This window comes from Oncorhynchus keta, chromosome 13, assembly GCF_023373465.1.
Source record: "Oncorhynchus keta strain PuntledgeMale-10-30-2019 chromosome 13, Oket_V2, whole genome shotgun sequence".
Classification (NCBI taxonomy): Eukaryota; Metazoa; Chordata; class Actinopteri; order Salmoniformes; family Salmonidae; genus Oncorhynchus; species Oncorhynchus keta.
The window spans coordinates 23,250,077-23,258,855 of NC_068433.1; the positions used below are offsets into that span (position 1 = coordinate 23,250,077).

Below are 8,779 nucleotides of genomic sequence, written 5' to 3' on the forward strand. Positions count from 1 at the left end.
TGTTGCAGATCGTTCAATCAGGGTCTGTGTTTCAGATCATTCAACAGGGTCTGTGTTGCAGATCCGTCAACAGGGTCTGTGTTTCAGAATGTTCAACAGGGTTTGTGTTGCAAATCGTTCAGTGGGGTCTGTGTTGCAGATCGTTCAACAGGGTCTGTGTTGCAGATCGTTCAACCGGGTCTGTGTTGCAGATCGTTCAACAGGGTCTGTGTTGCAGACCGTTCAATAGGGTCTTGTTGCAGATCGTTCAACAGGGTCTGTGTTGCAGATCGTTCAACAGGGTCTCTGTTGCAGATCATTCAACATGTTCTGTGTTGCAGACCGTTCAAAAGGGTCTTGTTGCAGATCGTTCAACAGGGTCTGTGTTGCAGATCGTTCAACAGGGTCTGTGTTGCAGATCGTTCAACAGGGTCTGTGTTGCAGATCGTTCAACAGAGCCTGTTGCAAATCGTTCAGTGGGGTCTGTGTTGCAGATCGTTCAACAGGGTCTGTGTTGCAGATCGTTCAACAGGGTCTGTGTTGCAGATCGTTCAACAGGGTCTGTGTTGCAGATTGTTTTATAGGGTCTGTGTTTCAGATCGTTCAACAGGGTCTGTGTTGCAGATCGTTCAACAGGGTCTGTGTTGCAGATCGTTCAACAGGGTCTGGGATACAGATCGTTCAACGGGGTCTGTGTTGCAGATCGTTCAACAGGGTCTGTGTTGCAGATCGTTCAACAGGGTCTGGGATACAGATCGTTCAACAGGGTCTGTGTTGCAGATCGTTCAACAGAGCCTGTTGCAAATCGTTCAGTGGGGTCTGTGTTGCAGATCGTTCAACAGGGTCTGTGTTGCAGATCGTTCAACAGGGTCTGTGTTGCAGATTGTTTTATTGGGTCTGTGTTTCAGATCGTTTAATAGGATCTGTGTTGCAGATCGTTCAACAGGGTCTGTGTTGCAGATCGTTCAACAGGGTCTGTGTTGCAGATCGTTCAACAGGGTCTGTGTTGCAGATCGTTCAACAGGGTCTGTGTTGCAGATCGTTCAACAGGGTCTGTGTTGCAGATCGTTCAACAGGGTCTGTGTTGCAGATCGTTCAACAGGGTCTGTGTTGCAGATCGTTCAACAGGGTCTGTGTTTCAGATCGTTTAATAGGGTCAGGGCCCACTGGAAGCCAACAAGTCTCAAACAGGGAAGGGTGTGTGCGTGCATTCGTATATGTGTATGAGCCCAATGTATAGGATGAGTAACGCATACAAATGTTCAAGTATAAGCTGTTGGCAAGCCAAGTCATTAGAGTAAATGTCCTGGCAGCACTGTACATTAAAGCCTTTTTGTGGCAATTTATTTTCTATAGAAATGGATAGAGGTAGGCTTTTGGATGTGCGTGTGTGGGAGTGTGTGCGTGTGTGTGTACGTGTGCTTGTGTGTGTGCGTGTATGGGGGGGGTGGACCTTGTCTCTCATTGCTAGTTCCCAGCAGGTTAATGAATAAATAAAGGCGTGATGCCTCCCCTGTGAGCCTGTGTCTGCACAGAGCAGACAGAGTGACACCACACACACACATTCCCTCATCGCACTCTGGGTGCAGCTCATAGCCCTCTGTATAATAGGAATGTTTATTAGCAGGTTGGAATAATGTAGATTTCTTCCCCTTACTCTCCCACTTAAAAAAATACTTTAGTTTACAATACAACTCTATTGAAACTGTAGTATACAGTAGAATACTATACTACACACTGTAATATCCCTTGATCAAGTCTAGGACTTAGTGTAGAATTTTGTAGTATACTGTAGATACTACATTATTAGTATACTGATAATACTACATTATTATCCACATTATCCACATTAAGAACACTAGTAAATACTACAGAAATGTCCGCAATAGTGTTTACATTGTTTTAACTATAGTAAATACTACAGTATTTAATTTGGATATACCCTGCCCATTCCCCTCCCCCACATCCCATTTTGTGCCATCCTTAAGTGAGAAACCTACATGCCAAGTATAGACTATATATTGTGTTCCCTACAGGTTATAGAAAAGAGCATACGCTCTGAGCTATCCGTTCAGACCCCAGTCCTACCTACAGTGCCTTGCGAAAGTATTCGGCCCCCTTGAACTTTGAGACTTTTTGTCCCCATTTCAGGCTTCAAACATAAAGATATAAAACTGTATTTTTTTGTGAAGAATCAACAACAAGTGGGACACAATCATGAAGTGGAACGACATTTATTGGATATTTCAAACTTTTTTAACAAATCAAAAACTGAAAAATTGGGCGTGCAAAATTATTCAGCCCCCTTAAGTTAAAACTTTGTAGCGCCACCTTTTGCTGCGATTACAGCTGTAAGTCGCTTGGGGTATGTCTCTATCAGTTTTGCACATCGAGAGACTGAAAGTTTTTCCCATTCCTCCTTGCAAAACAGCTCGAGCTCAGTGAGGTTGGATGGAGAGCATTTGTGAACAGCAGTTTTCAGTTCTTTCCACAGATTCGATTGGATTCAGGTCTGGACTTTGACTTGGCCATTCTAACACCTGGATATGTTTATTTTTGAACCATTCCATTGTAGATTTGGCTTTATGTTTTGGATCATTGTCTTGTTGGAAGACAAATCTCCGTCCCAGTCTCAGGTCTTTTGCAGACTCCATCAGATTCTTCCAGAATGGTCCTGTATTTGGCTCCATCCATCTTCCCATCAATTTTAACCATCTTCCCTGTCCCTGCTGAAGAAAAGCAGGCCCAAACCATGATGCTGCCACCACCATGTTTGACAGTGGGGATGGTGTGTTCAGGTTGATGGGCTGTGTTGCTTTTACGCCAAACATAACGTTTTGCATTGTTGCCAAAAAGTTCCATTTTGGTTTCATCTGACCAGAGCACCTTCTTCCACATGTTTGGTGTGTCTCCCAGGTGGCTTGTGGCAAACTTTAAACAACACTTTTTATGGATATCTTTAAGAAATGACTTTCTTCTTGCCACTCTTCCATAAAGGCCAGATTTGTGCAATATACGACTGATTGTTGTCCTATGGACAGAGTCTCCCACCTCAGCTGTAGATCTCTGCAGTTCATCCAGAGTGATCATGGGCCTCTTGGCTGCATCTCTGATCAGTCTTCTCCTTGTATGAGCTGAAAGTTTAGAGGGACGGCCAGGTCTTGGTAGATTTGCAGTGGTCTGATACTCCTTCCATTTCAATATTATTGCTTGCACAGTGCTCCTTGGGATGTTTAAAGCTTGGGAAATCTTTTTGTATCCAAATCCGGCTTTAAACTTCTTCACAAGAGTATCTCGGACCTGCCTGGTGTGTTCCTTGTTCTTCATGATGCTCTCTGCGCTTTTAACGGACCTCTGAGACTATCACAGTGCAGGTGCATTTATACGGAGACTTGATTACACACAGGTGGATTGTATTTATCATCATTAGTCATTTAGGTCAACATTGGATCATTCAGAGATCCTCACTGAACTTCTGGAGAGAGTTTGCTGCACTGAAAGTAAAGGGGCTGAATAATTTTGCACGCCCAATTTTTCAGTTTTTGATTTGTTAAAAAAGTTTGAAATATCCAATAATTGTCGTCCTACTTGTTGTTGATTCTTCACAAAAAAATACAGTTTTATATCTTTATGTTTGAAGCCTGAAATGTGGCAAAAGGTCGCAAAGTTCAAGGGGGCCGAATACTTTCGCAAGGCACTGTACCTACCTACAGGTTATGGAAAGTTTGCTCTTTTAGTATTTTTCCAGTAGGTTTCCTCAATGAGAAAACACTATAGTAAATACTACTGTAATGTCCCCAGAACACTACAGTAAATACTACAGTAATGTCCCTAGAACGCTATAGTAAATACTAGTGATGCACCGATATGACATTTTTGGTCGATATCCGATATTTTCCTTGCCCCCCTCAAAAACGATCCCGATAACCAATATTTGCCATTTTTGCGGCCTTTTAAGCATTCTAGTACAGTTAAATAGTTAACACACAGACACATGGACGCAGCGGTCTAAGGCACTGCATCTCAGTGCAAGAGGAGGCACTACAGTCCCTGGTTCGAATCCAGGCTGTATCACATCCGGCCGTGATTGGGAATACCATAGGGTGGCGCACAATTGGCCCAGCGTTGTCCGGGGTAGGCCATCTATGTAAATAAGAATTTGTTCTTAACTGACTTTCCGAGTTAAATAAAGGTCACACACACACCCACACCACACTGACCAAAATGTTATTTTGTTGACATTTATGTATGTCCCCATTACCAGTAAAACATCATCAAAACATATTTCTTTCACTTACTTTCTGTGCTGTTTCCTTGTTCATTTGTTTCATTCTCTACCAGGATTTCTATGGAACGCCATTTGGGTCTTTGCATGTCAAATAACCTTGTTGACCAATCAGGACCTGAATATGACTGCACATCATATAGTGATTTAACACGTTTTTTTTTTACCCAGTTATTACACACTGATGACACTATCACTCGTATTCCATATGTCACATTGATTCATCGATACGTATGCCCTGATGCTGGTAAAGTTGTCTCGCGCACCTACAATGCTGGACATAAAAAAAAACTAGCTAGCTAATGGATGCAAACAATGTTCTTCCTGAAAAACATAGCAAAACGACATAATCTGTTTCAGTAGCTATAGTTAGCTAGTAAATACTACAGTAATGTCCCCAGAACACTACAGTAAATACTACAGTAATGTCCCCAAAAAACAACAGTAAATACTGCAGTAATGTCCCCAAAACACTACAGTAAATACTACAGTAATGTCCCCAGAACACTACAGTAAATACTACAGTAATGTCCCCAAAAAACAACAGTAAATCCTACAGTAATATCCCCAGAAAACTATAGATAATACTACAGTAATGTCCCCAGAACATTACAGTAATGTCCCCAAAACACTATAGTAAATACTACAGTACACTACAGTGCACAAAAACAAAATAGTAAATACTTAAGCAATAATGTCTGAGGAGGTGTGGTACATGAGCAATATACCACAGCTAAGGGCTGTTCTTAAGCGCGACGCAATGTGGAATGCCTGGATACAGCCCTTAGCCGTGTTATAGTGGCCATACACCACAAATCCCAGAAGTGCCTTCTTGCTATTATAAACCGGTTACCAACGTAATTAGAACAGTAAAAAAAAAATGTTTTTGTCATACCCGTGGAACAAGGTCTGATATACCACAGCTTTCAGCCAATCAGCATTCAGGGCTCGAACCACCCGGTTTATAATATAGTATATACTACTCTTTTTTTTTTACTATAGTATTTATACTGTAGTAAACTGTAACTACTACATTATACTACAAAGTGAATACTTCAGTAAAGTCAGCAAAAACACTACAGTGAATACTAGAGTATTCCTACCATAGTATACACTATACTATTTTTTAGTTTGGGCTCTGACTCTCTGTCCTGTGTAATGTGAGTGTGTGCATGCATGTGCGCTGTTCATTATGCATCTGTGGGTATGGTGGATTGTGTTTTGGTATACGCACAAGTGTGTGTGTATGTGTGCTCTCTCTTGTACCATGTGTAGAATCGCTTTCATTGCGAAGAGCCAGAGCTTTCAGTTAGATCTCATCTCTCCCTACACAGAGCAACAGACCCCTTCCACCACACAGGAGAGCTTTGAATGACAGCATTGGACTAACCTTGACACACACACACACACAGTTAAGCACTGACGACACTAACAGAGATAACTAAATGCAGAGATATCCAGATGCGAACCCTACACAATGTATCGAGCTATCACACACACACACACACCAGCATCCCAGAGCCTTCCTTGGTCGTTGCAGCAGGTCAGGTGCCAGAGGTGAGAGGTCAGGGGGAGTGGTCATCAGATGTAAGCCCCGGGTCGCAGAGGTGGCTCTGCCAGAGGGTTAAAGGCCAGGACAGGCGGTCATGCCTCTGCACGTGTCCTAAGAAAGGTGTCCTAGCAGCCAGGCCTAGTGGGGGAGGGGACGCTGAGTAAATATGTAAATAGCTGCATCCACGTCGTACAGAGACACACAGGAGATGTCTACAAAAAAAGCCCAATCCAGACAGTACTTTTTAAGGGAGTTTGGATCTTTTAGTGAATGTGACAAAAATACTTTGTATGTGCTATAGCAGTGTCGTGGCGAGTGGAGTGACCTATGCCACTGTGTGCTGGAATTTAGCTAAGGTAGACTTAAATAAGCTTGACAAAATCCTGAACAAATCCAGTGACACCATTGGCTGCAGCCTGGAATCACTGCAGGACATGTTCATAAAAAGGCTGCAAGTAAATACCCCCCATGATCATGGACAATGACACGCACCCACTCCACAGCACTCTGATGACACGCACCCACTCCACAGCACTCTGATGACACGCACCTACTCCACAGCACTCTGATGACACACACCCACTCCACAGCACTCTGATGACACGCACCCACTCCACAGCACTCTGATGACACGCACCCACTCCACAGCACTCTGATGACACGCACCCACTCCACAGCACTCTGATGACACGCACCCACTCCACAGCACTCTGATGACACACACCCACTCCACAGCACTTAGATGACACACACCCACTCCACAGCACTCTGATGACCCACACCCACTCCACAGCACTCTGATGACACACACCCACTCCACAGCACTCTGATGACACACACCCACTCCACAGCACTCTGATGACACACACCCACTCCACAGCACTCTGATGACACACACCCACTCCACAGCACTCTGATGACACACACCCACTCCACAGCACTCTGATGACACACACCCACTCCACAGCACTCTGATGACACACACCCACTCCACAGCACTCTGATGACACACACCCACTCCACAGCACTCTGATGACACACACCCGCTCCACAGCACTCTGATGACACACACCCGCTCCACAGCACTCTGATGACCCACATTTACTCCACAGCACTCTGATGACCCACACCCACTCCACAGCACTCTGATGACCCACACCCACTCCACAGCACTCTGATGACCCACACCCACTCCACAGCACTCTGATGACACACACCCACTCCACAGCACTCTGATGACACACACCCACTCCACAGCACTCTGATGACACACACCCAATCCACAGCACTCTGATGACACACACCCACTCCACAGCACTCTGATGACACACACTTAATCCACAGCACTCTGACACACACCCACTCCACAGCACTCTGATGACCCACACCCGCTCCACAGCACTCTGATGACCCACACTTACTCCACAGCACTCTGATGACCCACACCCACTCCACAGCACTCTGATGACCCACACCCACTCCACAGCACTTGATGACCCACACCCACTCCACAGCACTCTGATGACACACACCCACTCCACAGCACTCTGATGACACACACCCACTCCACAGCACTCTGATGACACACACTCACTCCACAGCACTCTGATGACCCACACCCACTCCACAGCACTCTGAGGAAAAACACACCCACTTCACAGCACTCTGATGACACACACCCACTCCACAGCACTCTGATGACACGCACCCACTCCACAGCACTCTGATGACACGCACCTACTCCACAGCACTCTGATGACCACACCCACTCCACAGCACTCTGATGACACGCACCCACTCCACAGCACTCTGATGACACGCACCCACTCCACAGCACTCTGATGACACGCACCCACTCCACAGCACTCTGATGACACGCACCCACTCCACAGCACTCTGATGACACACACCCACTCCACAGCACTCTGATGACACACACCCACTCCACAGCACTCTGATGACCCACACTTAATCCACAGCACTCTGACACACACACACTCCACAGCACTCTGATGACCCACACCCGCTCCACAACACTCTGATGACCCACACTTACTCCACAGCACTCTGATGACCCACACCCACTCCACAGCACTCTGATGACCCACACCCACTCCACAACACTTCGATGACCCACACCCACTCCACAGCACTTCGATGACCCACACCCACTCCACAGCACTCTGATGACACACACCCACTCCACAGCACTCTGATGACACACACCCACTCCACAGCACTCTGATGACCCACACTTAATCCACAGCACTCTGATGACACACGCCCACTCCACAGCACTCTGATGACACACGTCCACTCCACAGCACTCTGATGACACACACACACCCACATCACTCTGATGACACACACCCACTCCACATCACTCTGATGACACACACCCAATCCACAGCACTCTGATGACCCACACCCACTCCACAGCACTCTGAGGAAAAACACACCCACTCCACAGCACTCTGATGACACACACACACTCCACAGCACTCTGAGGACATACACCCACTTCACAGCACTCTGATGACACACACCCACTCCACAGCACTCTGAGGACCCACATCCACTCCACAGCACTCTGATGACACACACCCACTCCACAGCACTCTGATGACACACACCCACTCCACAGCACTCTGATGACACACACCCACTCCACAGCACTCTGATGACACACACTCACTCCACAGCACTCTGATGACACACACCCACTCCAGAGCACTCTGATGACACACACCCAATCCACAGCACTCTGATGACACCCACCCACTCCACAGCACTCTGATGACACACACCCAATCCACAGCACTCTGATGACACCCACCCACTCCACAGCACTCTGATGACCCACACTTAATCCACAGCACTCTGACACACACCCACTCCACAGCACTCTGATGACCCACACCCTCTCCACAGCACTTCGATGACCCACACCCACTCCACAGCAC

At 46.3% G+C, this 8,779-nt stretch overlaps 1 non-coding gene across 1 annotated transcript; it reads left to right on the forward strand.

Annotated features, from left to right (window-relative positions):
- The first annotated feature begins 3,698 nt into the window (after positions 1–3,698).
- Positions 3,699–3,753, forward strand: LOC118392786 (U7 small nuclear RNA). Its single transcript, XR_004827431.1, has one exon. It is a non-coding gene; the product is annotated as a U7 small nuclear RNA (small nuclear RNA).
- The last annotated feature ends 5,026 nt before the right edge of the window (positions 3,754–8,779 follow it).